We start from the raw sequence: 22,905 nt of genomic DNA, 5'->3' as shown, positions 1-22,905 counted from the left end.
TTACTTTGGTGACGAAGAATGAAAAAAACCTGTCAAGTGCGTGTCGGACTCGCGTATCGAGGGTTCCGTACAAATTAAAATTTGTAGGTATCTGTGAATACCAATAAAAATAGTGTTAGCAAAGACCTCTCTTAAATATTACGCAGTGTGGGAATTTAAATGGGTTAGTGGCTTAGCTAAGGTTTAGTGGTTTGTCCTATCGCCTCTCGAGCAGAGGATCGTGGGTTCAAACCCCTCGCACCTCTAATTTTTTGAAATTCATGTGACAAATGATACGCCAGCAAAATTCACCCCTGAAGTAATGTTCACAAGGTTCACTCAGAAATATGGTCGATTATGAGGTACGAGCTTTTTAACAAACTTATTTATTTTCACCTGCTCCGTTGTCTGTATGTCTGTCTGTCTGTAATCAAATCTTGCAAGTTAAATTTGACCAATATCCAGTACTCAGATTGACTTGAAATTTGGAATACTTATGTAAATCGCGTGACAATACAATAATCTAGTGACATCCTGGTAGTCCAGCCAGGATCGTCTCCGCAGGACGGAACTCTTCAACGGTTAATAGCATCGACTTGAAATTTGATGTTCAAGTGTAGTTTGGGTGACAATATAAGTACAGTTAACAAAAAGTACAGTCAGCAAAAAAATCTTGTATTAAAAATGAAATTTTTACCAAAAGTTTATTTAAAAGTAGAGACGATATGACAACAGTCGCAAAATTCATAATCGAGTTGAACCCAAAACGGGGTTCACATAGACCCCCTCCCCCATATTTTTAGTACCTAAGTCATATTTTGTCCGTGACATCTTGGTCTTCATTAAATTTCATCAAAATATCAATTTCCTCGTAGCATTTCATTAATGACGTCCACCCCTGACCTGCCGTAACGATAATATGGAATAAAGCCATATGGCACCGTATAATTTAAATTTGATCCCTCGTTCATCAGTCACGCTTGACGCAGTTTTAATAACGTAATTATGGAACTCATTAACAAGATTAATTAACTGGTTTTATTTCTCTTAATTCTATTTGGAGAAGTTCATATTTTGATCTGAGCGAAGGGAGAGTTAAAAATTATTAGGTAAGATTGGTTTTAGGAGTCTTTTTGTATTTTTTATTTCAACTCCAAATTTTTGTTACTTTTACACAAACAAGCTGAGATATGTGGTGCATAGGAGAAATTCATGTTTGTACTACTATCCAGTGGTGGTATAGCACGTAGCACGGAATGCTGAGGACCTGGGGTTCGATTCCCAGCGCTGCTCTCTTTTTCTGGTTTTTCTGTGCATCTATGTTTCAGTTTGTATTCTCGGTTAAAAATTATCGCTGATAAGATAAATAATCGTCACGTAATGTTGTTGTACCTAGTATCTGATTTGACACTTGTAAACTGGTTCAAGATTATTGTTGTGATCAAAACTTACACTCACGCAGGTTTGCGAGGATTAGGGTTGTATTTTCCTAGGTGATTGCGATGACGAGTTGCTAACCCAGGATTCCATCCATCCCAGCCTATATACGTCCCATTGCTGGGCACAGGCCTCCTCTGAGAACTAGAGGGCTTGGGCCATAGTTCCCAGGATTGGGATTTAATTTTTTAACCCTATGCCAAGCGACTCTAAGGTAAGTGCAATGTTTTATCTTGCTAACAAATTGAATTATATACCAAGGAGGAACCTTTGTGCTACTAATATCATGTTGATATCCCATACTTTTTTCAAGGAAAACATAGTGAAATTGTTTGCTAAAAGGTTCCACCCTGGTACTGGCACGTGATTTAGTTTCCTCGACTTTACATAAAAATAAGTGAAACTTAATACGGAATTGATTTGGAATATTTGGCAAATGAATGGGACATGATGGTAACATGACATTGTGCTAGAAGAAGAAAAAGAAGGTTCCACCCAGAAACGTGATTCAGTTTCCTATACTATACTAATTCTAACAAATTTCCACATAGAGCCAAACTACTTTGTACCCTAACAATCCTCCTCGGAACCGATTTCCATCGACCTATTAATAATTTAACCTCTAAGCCTACAGGGACCTTTTTGTACCGAATTGAGCGCACGTGGTGTGTTCGTATTAGGGTACCAACCACGACTTCAAACAAACGACGATACAAAAGAGCCCTTTATACATTGCACGCTCGAACTGTTCATTTCACAGCGGTTTATCAAGAACACATGCAATGGATTAGGAATTTGGTTGCCTCGCCGCTGGTTGTGTGTAATCGTGGTCGGGAGGATGGGGTGCCCAGTTGCATTCTGTCAATGAATGGTTATTTATTATGTTTATAATAACAAATGGTTTGTTTTCATTGGGGATTTTGGGGTGTGAGCGGTAGTTTTTGCACATGTGCGTGCGGTGTTAATTTGGATTGCAATGAAAGAAACAAAAACAAAAATACTAGTAAGTACCGTAAACTGCTTCAACTTTGCCCTCTGGCCCCAACATTGCCTGAGTTGATTTAGAGTTGATGACTTAGCACTGTTATAGGTTTTAAACTTATATCTACACGGTAATTATTATTACGGGGGGATAAAAGGTTTAAAACCTAAAGGGTGCTAAGTTATCGACTCTAAATTGAATCAGGCAATGTTGGGGCCAGAGGGCAAAATTGAAGCAGTTTACGGTATAGGCCAAAGGAATTAGAATCTTTCGAAGAATTTATTTCTACTAAGCTGAAAATCGTTTTAAGTAATACCTCCTTTCCTAAATGCGTGTAATCCGATTGGCCCCTTTCCGAGAGATGTGCATAACTTTTCGGAGCCAAATAGCCGCGAAATTTTTGCCTTTTTTCAGTTTTTGCTTGTAGCGCAAAAGCGATATCCGCCGGCTGCAAATCTACATGACAAATTCCATCCAAATCTATTTTTCCGTTTTAGCACAAAGTTTCAAACTAAATACATCTCAAAGACAAGTCGCAGACGCATGGCAAGTAAAAGTTCTGTGCGAGATTAATGAAATAGGTGGCGTGGAATGCGATGCATCTGTGGGCTGCATCAAAGAGCTCCTTATTGCCGCGTATGTCTGTCTGTCTGAGTGCATACAGTATTAATATCATGTGCCAGGAAGATGGTGCGTTCTACACTGCACTGATTGGTTCCTTGGTACTTTGCAAATTATTTATCACCGAACTAAAAACAATTACTTTGTTCACCCGCGACATTATGATAGCTGGGCATTTTCACAAAAAAGTGTACCTTTGTTTTAAAATTTTAAAATCAAAATGGTTTTACCTATTCAGAATCAAGAGCACAATTGATTACCATAGTTTAAAAAAATCCCCCAAAAGAAAAACGTTAGTTTTGTGACGTTTTTTTTTCATACGCTCGGTATGGGCGTCACAAAAGTGACTCATAAAATTTGTATGTTTTTTTTTACGTTTTGGAAAAAAGTACTTATTATTTTTTTAAACGCCCAGCTACTTCTATGAAACAAAATAATGTATGTTGCGCCTTCGCACTGTAAGAACACACACAAATCACACAAACCCAAACTAAAACTACAACCACACTACACTGACCTTTTCGAACTCACCTAGAGTTCTTCCTCAGAGCAACAAAATCATTCACCAAGCTGTTAGACGTTCGGTTTTAATCACTGAAATTCCTTAGGAGCATAGTGGAACAAACCGCAAGGCAGTAATTGATATTATTTATTTATAGCACGTTGTTTTGTGTACTTGTCTCTTATACGCTGGCGGGTAATACAGTAGCAGAAGTATACTTCTTGTATACAAGGGCAATATTTATTGATGTAGGTACATTAATATTCGGCTACGATCGATATCAACTAAGCAAATATCTGAAGGATCTAATGCCAAACGCTAATCCGCATACAAGCTGGGTTCCCTCCGAGGTTAATGAACCCTTTGTGCATTATGTGGGTTAAGAGGCCTTTGATTAGCCAGCTATTGTCCTGCGATGGATTTTGCGTAATTATGTATGAAGGACCAGCTTTGTATGTCACTTGGCCTGGAATCGTCGAGCATAACCAATAGAGTGGTATGGTAACGCTCTTGTTGTATGTAGATGATATAATTGATATGGTGCTTATTGCTTAAGAATTTTGATAGGTTTTCGTAGTCCTAACAAAGAGTTACAAAAATTAAAAGACCTAGCCAACTGTACCCCACACTACAAGGTTGGATGAGAAAAAAATCACCCCCACTTTAAGTATATGGGAGGTACCTACTCTAAAAACATTTTTTTATTTTTTATTGTACCATTTTGTCGGCATAGTTTACATATATATTCGTGCAAAATTACAGCTTTCTAGCATGATAGTCCCTGAGCAAAGCTGCGGATGGACAGACAGACAGACCATGGCGAAACTATAAGGGTTCCATTTTTGCCATTTTGGCTACGGAACCCTGAAAACAGTTTCTTCATGTCCGTCTGTCCAAACTTAACTTGGAGACAGCACTTGCACCTTGTAATTTGGCATGGGCAAATTAGTATAAAAGTCAATGAATCGTCACAATTGGTATTTATTTTAGAAAAGCCGAGTAAAACCGCACCAATATTATATGCGCCGAAAATTTTTAAGCGTTTCACTGACAACTGCCTTTTTTAACGTGCGTAGGCGCATGGTAAAGGACTTGCGCCAATCAGCCGCTGACAGCTAAAAATAATGAAAATCCTTGCCGTCGTGTAAAAATTTAGGCACTCAAGTCCGTATTGTCTAAAGCCGATTTTAGACTTTCAAGAAATCGTGCAAGTTGCATTACATTGCGGCGCTCGATTGACCACTACAAACTCGTTGGCTTTACGGCCTCGCAATGTAATGCAACTTGCACGATTTTTCTTTATCTTTATTATTTATTTATTTATTTATTTATTTATTTTAAAAAAAAAAGATTATCTCTTCTTGAAAGTCTTAACTCGGCTCAAAGTTTGGTGTGGAGATGTTTTGCGACCCAGAAAAGGACATATTCTATCTAAGTTTACGCGACCATAACCTACCCAACAAATAGTTCAAAAACCCCCGACTTTGTCACTTCAAAGTCCAATATCTCAAAAACAGCATAACCTATTTTGATGAAACATGTCTAAGGACCGTCGCTAAGAAATCTGATTTCAAATAACAAAATCGGATTCAAATCGGTCCACCCATTTAAGAGCTACGGTGCCACAGACAGACAGACAGACACACACATAGCGGTCAAACTTAAACCCTCTTTTTGCGTCGGGGGTTAAAAACTGCATGATCGGAAACATCGGATACCAAACGTCGATACAACGTGAACCCACCCACGCATGGACACGTGCGGCGCACACGTGGGCTTATTGTTCTTCAGTTTTATTTGCTTTGTAGACAACTCGATAGGCTGGACAGGATAACATTACCACGTCACCCGGATCGGTTTAAAAATCTGCCAAGTGCGAGTCTCACTCACACACCGAGGGTCACCATCATCAGCTGGAAGACGTCCACTGCTGAACACAGGCCTCTCCTTAGATCGCCACAAATTAACGGCAAATCGCAACTTGCATCCACCGGGCTGATTGTACTGAGCGTACAATATTAAAAGTTAACGCAAAATAAATATGCTATACAGTGTGTGGCCCAGAACCGGGGATAATATTAAAACCGGCCAAGAGCGTGTCGGACATGCTCAAAATAAGGTTCCGTAACCATTACGAAATAATTAAGTATAATATTTTTCTAAGGATTTCGTATTTTATACGGAATCTTCCAAGTTTAGGTATATTATATTTTAGGTATTTTTTTTTTGCTATTTAGGTACTCTTAAACTACCAATACTTCTCAAGCAAACTTAGCCGTTATAGTGTTCCTTGTAAGTTTGATATACTTACTACCATCCTGAATTTTTTTTAATTATCCACCCACCCTACAAAAAAAAAATATTTTTTTACTGTACCATTTTGTCGGCATAGTTTATGTATATATATATATGTGGGATCGTGCGAAGGAAAACAAACTTTTAAATCGAGAAGTAAAAAAAGTTTATTAAAAAAAAAAATAGAATACGTAAAAAAACAAATGAAAACAGAAAAGACAACTTGCGCATAGGCTCACCCGATCAAAACTCAACTTAAATCCCTTTCACTCACTCGCTCGTCTCATTCACTCCACAATAAGTCTTCAGTCATTCAGTCGCTCGTTTACATCAAATCATTCAAACAGTAATCCACCCTCATTCCCACATATACGTACAAAATTACAGCTTTCTAGCATTGGTAGTCCCTGAGCAAAGCCGCGGATGGACAGATAGACAGACAGACAGACAGACAGACATGGCGAAACTATAAGGGTTCAGTTTTTGCCATTTTGGCTCCGAAACCCAAAAAACAGAGGCTCTGAAGTCACCGGTAATTAAATCATCATGGTCCCAAGTAATTAAAATCAAAACTTATAGAAAGAAAGAAATACATTTATTCACAATACAACAATAGACTACACTACACAAAACACAACAATATTATGTATTAAGTACGACGTTTGTTTTTTTTCTAACAAACTTATCCTAGAACGCAACTGACGTCGCCTGTCACGCTACAAATGTAAAACAATATTAAAAAAAAAACAATTTTTAAAAGTCGCTGAAGTAATGTTCAGTTTGACGAGTACGGTCTATATAAGGTGGGCCCTGTAACAGGAGCAAAAAATTAAACCACAGCTTCCATTCTTCATCAGGAGCTAATTTAGTTCTACAACTTTTGAAAATGACTTGTATTATGATTTTTATTATAGTTTAAAGTTTAATTAGACAAGCAATGTATTGCGAAATCCGTCATTTTGTTACGTGACAGGCGATGTCATTTAGGTTATTGGATGTCGTCATTGAAGATACCATTTAATTTGTTTGGAATAAACAATAATAAAATGACTTAATTTTTGAAAGTTGCAGAACTAAAGTAGTTCCATTTGGAGCAGAACCTGTCTTTTAATTTTTTGCTCCTGTTACAGGCCACACCCGGTAGACCACCAATTGGAAGAAAAAGCGTTGGTAGGCGTCCCACTAGGTGGACTGACATAGCGAGAGTTGCGGGCAATCGGTGAATTGCGAGTGGCGAGATGTCGTTTATTATGACGTCGTAAAGAAGAGGCCTCAACTTTGAGAAGACATGTAAGAGAACGACAACTCGACACTTCCATTCACGCGAGATACCGGTGCACCGCATGTCGTTAAACCCCATAGCGTGGAAGGACTGTTAAGTCTACCGACGCGTCTTCTATTTTATGATCGCCACTGCCATACCATACGTTTAACCATTTTATCAGTATATTCAATTTATTTACAAAGGATCCAAAAGCTTCATTTACCCTTCCGCAATTAAAACGCGTAAAACCATCGAACTTCAAATAAAAAACCGTAACCGTCAATTTTCGACTTAAAAATGCGTTTTCCATTTTAACCGCCGGAAAAAGGGTGAAGCTAATAATTCGGCCGGATAAAAAGCCCTGGTAATCCGACACTAACCTTTCAGATTCAAATGAGAGGGCCTTTTATAAATCATTCGAGCACGGATGGACCCCTTTCATTGAGTAGCGTCGGCAGATAAAGGCAGAATATTACGTAATTTGATCGACTATCAATGTTTTTTGCTAACTGTAAAATTGCGATAGGTAAGTAGTTCTGGCTAACATTTTCTTGCGAAAAAAAATTAAGTAAAATAATTTACGATGTGATATTTTCGGAAGAGTTTTTGCCCATACGTTAGTACTCGTAACTAATTCTCACACTCGTACTCATGGGGTACCAATGTGAAATTTAAAAATTTCAACTGCTACTTAAGTCTAGAAAGATGACATTTTGCTAAGAACGTAAATAAACACATGAATGAAGCGGTAACGTTTCGTGTGCTCTGCCTACCCTATTTGGGAATACAGCCAGGATGTTTGTGTGTGTGTGTGTAAAAGAAGATCACAGTGTAACTTTAAAGTATTCCCGTGAACATTCAGTAAGGTTCTTTTAGAAAAGACGCACATCACCTTTCGAATTTATAATGTTTTTTTTTTATTCGACTGGATGGCAAGCGAGAAAGTGGGTCTCCTGATGGTAAGAGATTATACCACCGCCCATAGACACCTGCAACACCAGGGGATTGCAGATGCGTTGCCAACCTAGAGGCCTAAGATGGGATACCTCAAGTGCCAGTAATTTCACCGGCTGTCTTACTCTCCACGCCAAAACACAACAGTGCAAGCACTGCTATTTCACGGCAGGATTAGCGAGCAAGATGGTAGTAGCAATCCGGGCGGACCTTGCACAAGGTCCTACCACCTGCAAAAAAATGTTAGTAATATTTCAAAAATTAAGATTATAATATTGATGCTGTCGGTACTAGTAATTGTTCGGCGGGTATCCACCGCAGCCCGGCTCTCGACAATAAACACTGGAACTCTATGTCTATTATATCTCCGGAGTTTCTATAGCAAGCATCCGTTTTTTGGCCATTTCGGGAATATTTTAAGCATTGTTCTATTGTTTTGGTAGACAAAATATGTGAGTTATAAATAAATACTTTTGTACTGCCTACTAATATCCATACTGATATTATAAACGCGAAAGTGTTTGTGTGTATGTTTATCAGTCTTTCACGCCGTAACGGAGCGACGGATCGACGTGATTTTTGGCATAGAGATAGTTTATGGGCCCGAGAGTGACATAGGCTACTTTTTATACCGAAAAATGCACAGTTCCCGAGGGAACAGCGCGCGATAATCGAATTCCATGCGGGCGAAGCCGCGGGCAAAAGCTAGTAATATTATAAATGTGTGTATTTGTTACTGTTCGCTCGACGGATGGATGAAATTAATGAATATGTTAGCCTAGTTTGTACCCCGATATAACCATGAGATCGGGATAAAATCTCAAAATATCAACCATACCATAGGTTTATATCTATAATATCGATACCTTTAGGTTGAATTGGCGTAAAGACAAAATACCGAAATGAGTTATATATACAGTTTTGTTCAGAATTTCAAGCTCTATCGATCTGTATTGTTAAAATTTTGATATCTTGAAAAATTCGACCTTTACGCCCCATATATTGACATGCCTAAAGACCAGAAACAAATAATTTATTGGGTGTAAATATCAAACCTGAAATAACATGGAACGTAAAGGTAATCATAAACTATAAACTACGACGTAAAGTCATAAATTTATATTATCAACCATAGGTTTAGAGTCAAGAAATTTGGCGCGGCTGTTTTACGCAACGTCAATGAAATCCACGATGATTTTTAGGGAATTTCCATGGGAATTTAAGTAAAATCTGCATGTTCAATTGAACTGCTGGTACTACCAAACGCGTGCGAAGCCGTGGTATACACTAGTAAATAATGAACCAGAAGTCAGTTGAAATCCTTTTTTGGTGCGCGCTTCCGTCAGTTATTGCGACTTTGTGCAAAATCTCATGTTTCTAAACCCAGGTGGTTTCAACTGTGATGTGTTGATCGATCAATCAATGGATCAGTCAGCCAGTATAAGGCATATTTAAGTAGTTTATCCACTTAGTTTTGAGTTTAAAAGTAGGTACATACTTACTGAAATACAAGCCGTTATAAATCACACAACCTGTCCAAACACGCAAACCCAAACCTACCGCACACGAACCCGTGTTTCCACCAAAAAATAACATTAACAAAGTACAGCAATTAAAGAGACGTTCTCATTTACCAGCGCCATCTGTGTTTTACCCTCGTAGTTAATTTGGCTCTTACTGGAGGGCTGTAAAAAATGCAGCGTCGGTTTTTTGAGAGTTAATTGCCCTTAAAAATACTTTTGTGAGTTGAAAATTTTTCAAGATGACGAATCTTTTTTGTATTAAAATAACCTAACCAACAAAAAATTGGAAAACCCCTGGATGTGTAACTTCAAAGTTCAATATCTCAAAAACGGCTGAACCGATTTTGATGAAACATGTTTAAGAACCATTGCTAGAAATCCTGCTTTCAAATAAAAAACCGCATTCAAATTAGTCCACCCGCTTAAGAGCTACGGTGCCACAGACAGACGCATAGCGTTCAAACTTATAACACCCCTCTTTTTGCGTCGGGGGTTAAAAATAGGCTTGAACCGGTTGCCCGCAACTCTCACGATGTCGTCAGTCCACCTAGTGGAAGACCTGCCACCAATGGCAGGGGTGGCCTTTATTCAGGAATAGACGTCTTCTGGCTGATGATGATGGAAATAGACTTGCATAGATCATAACCGTATCAGATGGTAAACAAAGGCGTGGTCAAAGAAGAAGAGCGCTTGACCAGTAAATTTCCATTCGTACCTCGACATGTAGGTATATATGACGTATATGACTTCTAAATTGGTTTATTCGTACCTTAAGGTAGGTATTTCGATGTCGGCGACAAGTGAACCGACGATCAACCGCGACTCTGGTCGTCTGTCGCCTGACGAAGTAGCGTTCCAGAGACTGCGACCAACCGCCAAACACAATCACAACTCAATCCCACACAGCGTACAATTTTTTTAGAAGCAATGCTCTATTGACACTAGATTTTTATAGATAAGGCCTTTTATTTCAAAGTCAAAGTCAAAATATCTTTATTCATTTTAGGCTATAACAAGCACTTATGAATGTCAAAAATCTACCACCGGTTCGGAAAAATCTCTGTTGAGAAGAATCCAGCAAGAAACTCAACGAGGTATATGTTATTTTAAACAGATTTACAATATTATTAAATGCACAAATTAAATGATATCTATACATCACTGCACTGGGCCCGCGTGGGAACTGTGTCCCAAGCCCTCTTGTTCTGAGAGGAGGCCTCTGCCCTGCAGTGGGACGTATATAGGCTGGGATGATGATGATGATGATCTATACATCACAAGTATTTAACACAATTTTATTTTTAACACAGTAGGTTCGCTATTTGAAGGGATCGCTAATGCCGATCGGAATTATTTCCATAATGTATTTAAGTACAAATTAGTACGGAGCCCTCGGTGAGCCCGACTCGCACTTGACCGATTTTTTACCGTGTCATACAATATCTTAGATTGATTCTGAAAAGGGGTGAGGGGTAATCTTCAAAGGGTTAAACTATGTTTCGTAAGGGGTATATCACACGAGATGCCAACGCGATGAAAGAGTTCCATTACAACGAAATTCACAAAAAAACTTCGATTTATCATAGTCTCTTGCCTCACCCGTAAATTATCTAAGCTCACCCGTAACATTCATGAAGCGTTCATAGAATAGTCGTGTTTCATAGTCTACAAATTATTTATCCATGTAGTCTTATGTAGTTTATTAGTGTGTTACAATACAACACACAAATACAGTCATAGCGGTCCGAGTGTCACAGACGGTGCTGGCTGAAAATCAACGCTGGGGTGTTTTAACGCTTCAGCATTATGCTGAGCCAGTGTCCGATTCACAACACATGACAACACACTCTTTCCTTTGTGTTGGCTATTTGTAATAGTTGTGTCATGTGTTGTTGTGAATAAATGTATTTTCTTTCGTTTCTTTCTTTCTTTAATAAAGGCTCAGTTCAGGCGACTTTTGAGTGTTACATTTTTTTTTAGCTCAGGTCTAGTTTAAAGATAAGAATTATCTTGCACACACTTTTACCGCTTCAAAACTGACTTCAAAGTTGTCTCTAAAACAAAAAATCAAGTACCTAAGCACTTTCAACGCTTAAAAGTGTCAAACAAACCGCCATCTTTTATCGCGACCTTTTTTTTTCTTTTTAATGATCCTCGGTTTTAAGTAAATGAAGTGCCAGTGCGTGAATGAGGCGCTTGTCTGTGGTGTGTCGAGTGATAAGCGAGACTGGCTGGCAAGAACGTAACAGTGATGCTGTTTAAATATATGTTTTGATTTCTAAATTCAAAAGTTGTAGAAATTAATAAACAAAACAGCCAGTGTTTTTTTTTTACTTAACTGAACTTTTTTTACTCACTGTTACTAACCTTCTATGGATTATGTCAGAAATTAATTATTATTATCAACTAGTTGCATCCTTGTATCATCATCTCGGCCTATATTCGTCTCACTGCTGGATAAAACCTTCCACTCAAAATGAGAGGGCTTGGACTCTAGTTTCCACGCGGGCCTAGTACGTATTGGGAACTTCACACACCTTTGTTTTTAATTCACACACATGTAAATTAACTTGTGTGTCAAATTTCATCCAAACCTTGAGCCGTTTTTGCGATACATTATGGCATGCACGGAAACATACGTTATTGCAGAGAACTGACAACTAAAAAAGACACTTCCTCACAATATCATCTCCTGTTGTAAACCTCGGCAGCGTGTCAAGCCAAGTTCAAAAATTTCTTGGTTGTGTGTGTACTTTAGTCCCCTCCAAAATTCGTATTTCAGGGTTTTCTGCACAGAATTTGGTCCCTATTGAGATCGCAATTCTTATAACTGTGAAATCAACACCGATGCACATCCTTATATTGCTGCGTAACGTTGATTATTACTTTGTTAATGTAGTGTTCTAATACCAAACCGGCTGATCTTATCACAGGTTATCCTAGCATGAAGGTCAGAGGGTCTTCCTTGATGTCTTTTAAAACACCTATCATCTAATGCCTTATTTTCATTTGCTATGTACATACCGGGTGTGGGCTGTAATATGAGCAAATAATTAAAACATAGATCATACTCCTCAAACTGAACAACATTAGTTCAGCAACTTTTAAAAATACTAAAGTAGTTTTTTAATTTTTATCACACTAAGTTTGTTCGAAGAAGCAATGTAAAGCAAACTGCTTGATGTTTGCAGTGTGACAGGTGACATCAGTTGGGTTCTAGGATAGCGTACATTGATAGCAGTAGATATTTAATTTGTATGAAAAAAGGAAAATTCAAAGACTCCATTATTTTTAAAAGTCACGTCATGTTTCTATGTTCACGTGTGGTTTATTATCCAATGCATTCTATTATTATTATTATTATATTATATCATATTATATATGTATATCGTCACTACTTTAAAAAAAATCGTAGCTCAAAATAGATTTTTTTTCTGAGTGAACTTTATAGACATTACAATTACATCAAGGTTCAATTTGTTGACATACTTATTGATTTTAGATACAAGATTTTTTCAAAGTAGTGACGATATTATTGTTACGTTCGTGGGTGGGTTCGTGATTGAAAAGCACTTTTAACACCGATGAATAAGAGTAGGATTTATTTTCACACTTTTACTTAACTTTACAAAACACTTAAAAACAGTTCACAGTAATTTCGCACTCTAAACTCACTTACAAGTCACTTTGATTCTCTTCGATGTTTATCGCTCGGTATCGCATTCGAAAAACTGACTTCGCCGCAACCTCGCCCGGCTTTATATACCCCCGGTGAATCGGTCCACAAAGTTCGAGAACAGTCCAGCTAGGACGTCATACCTACATCTCGAATGTTCCGGAAACGAGTAGAGTGTCTGTCTCTTTCATGTGCTATCTCTCTCACACAGTTACTAGAACATTCCGGAAACAGGATCATCACTCTGTTTCTCTCACACATATAGGCTATCCTTGTCACACACCTTCTCGAATGTTCTCAGTATAGCTGTCTCTTTCTAATCGTGCTATCTCTTTCACTCCTATTGAATATTTCGCCATATACTGAAATGTACTTCAAAGGCCCATAAGGGGTCCTGAAAACGCCTGAAAACGGGTTTTCAGGTTATGGCGTCATCGGATAGAGGGTGGCCTGAAACGGACTGAAAACATGTTTCAGGCGCCTGAAAACGACGGCAACTTGGGTGAAATTTTGATAAACTAATATGTGATAGAGCATCCTCTGAAACGGCTGAAACGGTATTTCAGCCTGCTGAAAACGCCTCCAATGGGTCGAAAAACACGATCAAAGTTTAGCACTAACCCACCGTCGTAACATTATTATTAAACTTGGCTCTCGTTTCTCTTTTAAGTTTTTGATCGGATACTTTATAACCTGACCATGACCTGGGTTAGTTACTAGTTAGTTAAATTAACTTCTACTGATTATCCTTCACCTACATATCGGAATCATTAAATTACAATCATGTTATCAATGCAACGGTCCCCGGCGCCCCCATGCCGTGTTGTTAAGTCGTTAAGATATCACAACGACGTGTTTTAAACTAATGAATCGAATTAGTGTAAATGTTATTTCGTTTGTGTAACTAAATAGGTACTGAAGGTAATACTTAGGTAACGGTAAAATGGTGAGGTAATGAAGAATAGGTACGAGTAATAGTAGATTGTTCATCAAGGGACTAAAACAAGCCATAATGATACGTGGTGTTTATATAGTTCGTGTGGCATTATGGTTGTTTAGTCTCGCGTTAAACACTACTTTTCACTTTGAATGCGAGGAAAAAAACAATGTTCTGTTCAAAATTACAATATTACTTTTTAAAAACGTACTTTCGACTAATGGACAGGCCATCTGTTCAAAATTCAAGTAGAAAAAAAAATTTAGCGCGGTTTTTTTTTCCTTTATTGTTTATGAAGTGGCGTAGAGCAAGATGGTGGTAGCAATCCGGGCGGACCTTGCACAAGGTGCTACCACCTGTAAACGTCCGAGTGCTCGAGACGCTTATGCCCAATAGACGACACCTTGCTGTCACCTCTATTGCTAATGACATAAGATTAAAGATGCCAACTATTGAGGCAGTGACGAACACTCTCATACATTTAGTACCTTAGTAAGTTGAACCGTTATTTTTTTAATACAATATGTTGGAAGATAATTTACACTGCGTCATAATTTTTAAGAAAAAATCGTATGATTCGGTGTTATGAACAATAGAGATCTTAAGTCAAGGGGTTTGATGCTATATTTGTTTGGAGTCAGGTTTTAAGGTCCCATACACCAAAGTAAAGGTTGAGGGTGGTAAGTTATCGAAATACCATGAAGATAAGACAAGCAGCAAGCTTTATCATGAAGATAAATTTAAATTGTTTAGTTCTTGAGTACTTACTAGCAACTTGGCTATTTGTAGCACATTATAGCAACCAATTTAAAATTAGTTTTATAAAAAAAACTACAACTGATCCTTATTAAATAATTAAAATAAAACTATGTAGGTACATAAAACTATCCTAAACTTTAAATACTTACATACAAAAAAATATATCTATCCTTTAAAATTACGAACGAGAGTCTACAAGAAGCCCGAAGTCGAAGACTAAGTTTCAATAAATCTATATTCGAAATGTCAGTACCGGTAGTTTGATGTGATAATAAATATGTATGTTTATAAGACAAAAATATATATTTTTACAAAAAAAATCGAAACTTTGTATTACAAAAAGTTTATAAGACAAACATACATATTTATATCACATCAAACTACCGGTACTGAAATTTCGAATATAGATTTATTGAAACTTAGTCTTCGACTTCGGGCTTCTTGTAGACTCTCGTTCGTAATTCCTCCTTTACCGTTAAGGCATAATGTACTATTAGTAATGTACTATTTACATGTTACACAAAACCACATTAACAACCGTCTATTTCTTAGGTACCCGTCAGGGTCTTGACCCACGTTCGATTTGACGGGGGTACGCACTGTATTGAGTTATTGCCAAACTTTACTACTTTGCCTTCTAATTGTTGTTGTGTTTTGTTTTGTTCTGCGGTTCACCGCTTGTTTGTTTGGCGTGAGATTTTACAAATGCAAATACCTACTTATATACCTACCGGATGGGCCCTTTAACAGGAGAAAATAATTGAAATATAGATCGTGCTCGTCAAACTGAAGGACAATGTTAGTTCAGCGACTTTGAAAAATAATTGAGTTTTTAGATTTTCCCTCTTTCGTACAAATTAAATAGTATTGTATTGTATTGTAAATCACTTTATTGTACATAAAAACACATGAAAATAAGATGTACAAAGGCGAACTTATCCCTTAAAGGGATCTCTTCCAGTTAACCTTACCAATGTACAATGTATGTATGTTATTATCAATGTACGCCATCCTAGAGCTCAATTGAGATTACTTGTCACGCTAGAAATATCAAAAATGTCAGCCGTCGGACATCATTTAAAATCGGAATAAATAACGGTCCACTTTTATTGTATATTTACGTAGAATTTGAATTTCAATACTCTAATCTCTGGGACCACACAACCAGCATGCATAATGTAAATACCATGTCAACATAAACGTCATAATGTGGGATTAAAACCATAAAATGGTCTATACAAATATAACCTCGATGTCACAAGTCTTAGTGTCACAATGAACGACAACTCGCCACTGCATGGATCCACCGGTCGGTCAATCTATCTAGTGGGAGGCCTGCCAACGCTTGGTCTTCCGGTTCATGGTCAAACACTCGAGGGCCTTTCCACTGAACGTAGATAGTTAAGATGTTTAGTTTTAGTTCTGTAACTAAGGGACCCCATACATCTCTGTATTTTTTTTTTCGTATTTTTTTCTTTCATTTTATACTGTAATTTATATGTAATTATTTATTTAAAAAAAAACTTTCTGCCAAGTTTCTTGCGGTGCATTTTTTTGGCATCGATGGTCTTTCGAAAAGCGCGGGGAGTTTAAAAAAAATGACGTGCAAAAGAGCCTACTTCCAGAAGAAATGATTTGAATTCTTTCTTCCACAAACGGTTATCTGTTCTTCAAGCGACGTGGCCTGTGCATCGCCACTTTGACTTAATACATATTAAGATTAAGATTAAGATTTATTTGCATAGAATAAGTAGTTACATCAACTGTCATTAGATGTTAATGAGACAAAAGGTTTCTTATCTTGCTATTTGTACAATTTTCTTCGACCTATGTCGGTGACTTTCGTTCTTCGGCAAATTTCCGTATTGGATTCTATCGTATAAAGAAATTCCTAGCGTAGTGCTCTCCACGGCTCCTTGCGTCACACTTGGTACAACAACGTCACGCTTAGGTAGAGCCTCTGCTAACCCTGGATATTCATAGATACATACAAATTTGTACAGAATCTTTAGGGCCAATACCTACAGATGGACGGCATTCCAACTGCAACCTAATCGCAACTGCCGACTGCCCATACATTTTTCGTTGCAGTCCGATTGCAGTCAGCACAACTGCACTGGGCAGTCGGCAGTTGGCAGTTGGAAGTTACGTTGCAGTTGTCCTTAGAGCAGCATATTACTATGCTAACCACAAGCCGACATACACTAACAATTAACTAGTACATGCAATGCTGGCAACATTGTGCATGTAAATGGATAATTATTCATTTTTCTTTCGGTTGCATGCGTGATTTAGCAACGGCCATTTTCCGGCGTTTTTCCCGCCATAGCTTACATTAGTATAAATATTTTACTTTTGTCTGATTTAAAAAAATAAGGTTCTCGATTTGAGGGAAAATATTTTCTTATTACTGGCTAATTTTCTATGCTAATTAATGTATTCATGTCAAAAGATTTCCCGATTTTTGTTTAAAATGAGAATGAAAAATGTTTATTTCACTAAAAATAACATTGTTACAAAAATAAAGGTTTAGGTATACTTTGTTTATTAGAGAAAACTTAAAAAAAAACCGCTAATTAATATATGTATATTTATGTTTGAAATGGGTTTATTATTATTATTCTCTTTATTTATTTTTTATTCTTAGGTTAGGTTTTTATAATAGTTATAAGAAGTAAAATACAGAAAAGTACATACAAAATAAAAATATTATAAAAACCTAACCTAGTTTGCCGCGGTAACGGGGTAGGCCAAGCTACCGGTGGTCAGGGCCGCAGAGTGAGGAACCTCCGGACGAATGCGTGCCGTGTCCAGAAGTACCGCCTTCTGTATCTGGCCCTTGATCCAGCCATCTAGCGAGAGTCTTTGAGATGTTGTCGAGACTCTTCGCTATTAGACCGTTTGCCGAAACGACTATCGGGACAATGATCGTCGAGTCAACATCCCACATAGCAGTCACCTCGTGAGCCAAGTCAAGGTACTTGCTGAGTTTGTCCTTCTCGGCCTTCACGAGGTTCTCGTCATGTGGGATGGTGATATCAACGAGCACTGCCTGGCGGTTTGATCGATCTGTCAGCACGATATCAGGCTTATTGGCTACAATAGTCCTGTCCGTGATGACAGATCGATCCCAATAGAGCGTGGCACGACCATTTTCAAGAACTGGCGCAGGACATACCTATAATACGGCACCTCAGAGTCTACAAGCCGTATCGAAGAGCAAGTTGCTGGTGGATAATCCTGGCTACTAAGTTATGTCTGTGAAATACTCACCGTTAGCAAGATGAGAACAACCGGAGATAATATGCCTGAGTGATTCCCAGGACGGCGGCATGCCCGACAAATGTCGACCGTACCGTCCTTCAGGATATACCTCGGTAGTTGTTCGTCATGATAACTTCGTCAGCAATGCACACACAAAACCCTCGGTTTCCCCAAAGAGGTCCCCGAAACGTAGCCAGGTCACCGACGCGAGAAGGTCTACATCAGGCCCTGTTAGGTCTTGTAGAACGCCCGTGTAGCTCCTTGCTCTTCCATACGTTCTTGCGATCTTCCGTGCTCATTACCATATTATTATTATTATATATGATATAAATATATAATATCAGGCAGGCAGTTGCAAGCAACTGATAGGTGCCTGTATCTAGCTGTTCCTTGGTTAAGTATTTCTTTGTATTATTAATGTGTTGGTCGAGGCGGTTCTTAAATTGGTTCACATTCAGTGCTGAGACTACATGTTCTGGTAGTTTGTTCCATGTCTTGACCACTCTGTTACACAAGAAATGTTTACGAGGATTGTTGTGCGATCGTTCAGTAGGATAGCTTAAATTGGTGGCCGCGCAGACGTGTGTTGTTACTAAGATTAAACAAGTCATGGAACTCCTGCAGGTCGTAATACCCAAAATGAATGAAAGTTTGAATTGAAAGTTTTCAGATATTGAGCATGAACGTAGTATATCATCAGTCATGGTTGGTTTCAAAACTCTAATATCAATTATAAAGCGGTTGTCATACTGTCACGGTATTAATTTTCAGTTTGACACTAAATTCTTGATTTGTATGGAGAAACTGCGTACAATACTAGCTTCATATCCGACGATACAATTTGGCGGCAAAATCTCGTCACCCAGTGTGATAACACCTAAAAGAGATCTGAAATTTCCTTGAAAGCTAAGGTATACATACGGACGGAATTTGCCAAGTTCCCACAGGATAGAGAAGTCTACAATGAAACAAAGCCGCGGGTGAAGCCATTCGGCAAAATAACATAAGCAAAGTGCACTTTCTTTTACGTTTTGTACCCATCCGCCATGTTGTTTTCCGACATGACAATTACCGTGACGGTCGCTAATTGGTTGGACACGCAAACTGTGTCATGATTTATCTATTTTAATTGTCATTCTATTCACAAAGTGTTTACCGTATTTTATAAAAGTTCTAAATAATTACGGAAATACACCCTTAACTTTATCTTTGTTAATAGAACAATCGGCATCTGTTCAGATTTTTACAAAGTTATTGTTAGGAAAATATACCTACTTGTTTATAATTTCACGATAGTTATATTATCTGCTTTGTGACGATAGTTTAAACCCAAAATATTCTTACATCATTAAATTCATGTATTTTGTTCATAAATTGATTTTTAAGTAATTACGAAGTATAATTTTGTCTAGTTACATTTTTCTCCTCACGTACCTACATAACCTAACCAACAAAAACTTGGAAAACCCCCGACTGTGTCTCTTCAAAGCTCAATATCTCAAAAACGGCTGAACCGATTTTGATGAAACATGTCTAAGAACCATCGCTAGAAAACGTGGTTGCAAGTAAAAAAACCGCATTCAAATCAGTTCACCCGTTTAAGAGCTACGGTGCTACAGACAGACACACAGATACACATAGCGGTCAAACTTATAACACCCCTCTTTTTGCGTCGGGGGCTAAAAACGATACCTTCATCATAAAAATGTGTTCACCTGTTAAAAAAAATACAATATTAAATATAAGCATCAGGCCACTAATAAAAACTACAGGACCACAAAAAATTAAAAAGTAAAATTCCATCCAACCCAAATGCACGAACAATTTCAATTTCAAATTCCGAATCCAACACCGCGTGTGGCCCAGTAGCACTGCGCTAACTATTCCGCGCCGGTTAAGTTAATCCGCCGGATAGCTCGGGTGACAAGGGCATTGTTCTAACAGAATAGATAATTCACGCTGACACGCGGTAGGATTAACCGAGTGCGGTGTCGCCAGGCCGTTTCGAAATACAAACTACATGCAATTCGAGATAGAATCAACAGCGTTGGTACGCCTACTGTCTATTAAGACGCCAATTAAGTTTATTAAATAGAATTAAATACTTAAGAGCGTTTATACCTGCTGAGCTGGCAACGTTGCATTTTTGTTAGTTTTTCTGGATTATTATATAATTAGAAAAGTTCAATCAGACCACATTTTTCATTTTCATTCAATTTTTATGGAATAATCGAAAAAAATTACAAAAATGCAACGTGGCCAGCTCAACAGGTATAAACGCTCTTAATTCGTTCAATTTTCAAAACATTGTTAGTAATCGGAATATGTATGTAAATATTTAAAATTTCAGGTACTAAATGTGTATCGTGTAAAAATTTCTTCCACATTTTGAAACATTTAATGTCAATGAACTTTTCGCTAAATTTTAACATCGAAATTTTCCGCAGGTATAAAAAAACGAATAATAAGTATACAGGGTGTTTGGCAGTCGGATGTAGGGTTTTAAGGGATGATAGTTAAGGTCACTCTGAACTTTTTGACCACTACTATTATGCTAAGTTTCACGGTTTTTATGGTATTGTAATTTTTTTTTGAAAAATTACTCCGCTTGCCAGTTTTTTATTAATTTAAGACCCTGTATAGCCTGTTTGAGATAATTTTTAGTGTTTTGCGTTCGCAATACATTGTTTCTTCAAAATAAATTCATATAATTTGCCCACTACTGCGCTAGACTGATCAAAAAAACCTCTGTAGATATGTATGACGATATAAAAAACACAGATAATTTTGTAACTTTGCGTGTCTACAAAAGAAACTAACAGCGATTTCCGCGTACAAATTGCTTAATAAACTTCTTTGATTTACGGCCTTTCTAATAATGTGCCATTTAAATAAAGAAAACTAAAAAAAATCACAGTATTTTATGCACATTTCCAAAAAAAGGGGCCTCAATTGTGTACGACTACGACGGTACTGGCATAACTAAAAAAAACTGCATAATATTAAACGTGGTCAAAAATGTTCAGAATGACCCTACCTATCATCCCTTAAAACCCCTACACCTGGCTGCCAAACACCCTGTATTATGTTTGACAGAGAATGTTAAAAGTGTTAGTCTTTAGTAACAATTTTGTTACCACAGAATAGATAATAGTATGGAAGTACCTACAAGTCTGTTACTAAGATTATTGTGGTAGGTAGGTACACTTTTTAGTAAATTTCATTCTGTACTTTTTAAACGAAGACGAACTAATGCAGACTGAAGACAGAAAAAGATTGCATTATAAAGATTCAAAAATTTGGATGAAATAGATTGCGGGCTTGTTTCACGACTCCTTGATAAATGTTATATTACAGATATCTGTGTTGACAGTATCACATTTAACTGTCACATAAAATTTATCAATGAGTGGATTAACAGGCTAGTGTTAGAACATTAAAAAAATCATAACATTATTCAGAACTAAATACCTGCTCACAGAAAGTTCAAAATGTTTCTTAACCGCAAAAGATTGCTCTAAAAAAAATTTCAGGCGCATTTCATTTCGCATTTTATTTGACTTTTAAAAGAACAGAAATGCTTAAATGGTGTTAAATTGCGTCGAAATGAACGTTGAATGCTCCGTTGAGCTTTTGTTAATTGAAACAGTGTACTTTTAAAAGAACAACCGTACTTTTTCGTCGTTTGAAGTCCTTTAAGTGTCAGGTTGTAAATATTTTTAATGTGCTTTTTTAAGCGAGAATTTTTCTTCGTATTATTTTTTGGTTGTGTCACTATTATCCTTCCATTCTTAAAAAATATATGAAAGTAGAATTCGGAATACGAAACATCGCCGAAGAACTAAAGTCACCGCTATCGAAGAATACCTAGGTACCTATATGCAAGTTGAAGTGGCGATAGGCGAGCAGCAATTGCTCGGACTCCTCGAGTGACGACCACGAACCAAAAGACGCAGGGCCAGATTTAGAGGTGTGGATGCCTTGGGGCAACAAAGGAGTGGAGCCCCCCCCCCTTCACCCAAACTATTTTCCAAATAAAATGAGGGCCATTTTGATATTTTACTGATTATTGTGTTTACCTACTCATCGGAATTAAAACATTATTTTTTCCCAATCTCTATTGTGGGGGGCCCTCTTTTGTGGAGGCTCCGGGCTGTTGCCCCGTTTGTGCTCCACTATATCCGGCCCTGAGAAGACGAAGCGATGGCAGGCCACCCACTTGGTGGATTGACGACATCGCGAGAGTTGCGGACTACCGGGTGGATACAAGTAGCGAGTTCTGGTTCATTGGTGCATTCTAGGGGGCCTTTTGTCCATGCCGTGCCCGTGGGTGTCGTAAAAGGCGACTTAGGAAGAACCTGATGTGAGAGTGAGAAGCAGCGCCCTCTATTGCCAACTACGAACTCCAGACTCCATCATGCTATGTGGAAGGCAGGGGGAAACTACCAAACTATTTTCCCAAGAAAGTCCTCATGAAGGTTCCAACGATCATGATCACTCCGTCAAGAGTACATCGACATAGAAGAAGAAAGGGGCCTTCGTCCAACAGTGGACGTCTTCGGATGATGATGATACTGCATTAGCAACTATATTATTACGACAGGATCCATTCGACTGCCATAATTTTGTAAGTCATAATGCAATGTTTGTCATAATTTTTGTTAGTCATAATTTTCCCGCTGAAACCGTAAATTTTTCATAAATTTTTAAAT

This window comes from Choristoneura fumiferana, chromosome 23 (assembly GCF_025370935.1).
Source record: "Choristoneura fumiferana chromosome 23, NRCan_CFum_1, whole genome shotgun sequence".
NCBI classification, from domain to species: Eukaryota; Metazoa; Arthropoda; class Insecta; order Lepidoptera; family Tortricidae; genus Choristoneura; species Choristoneura fumiferana.
Note: the sequence above shows the minus strand (reverse complement) of the source record.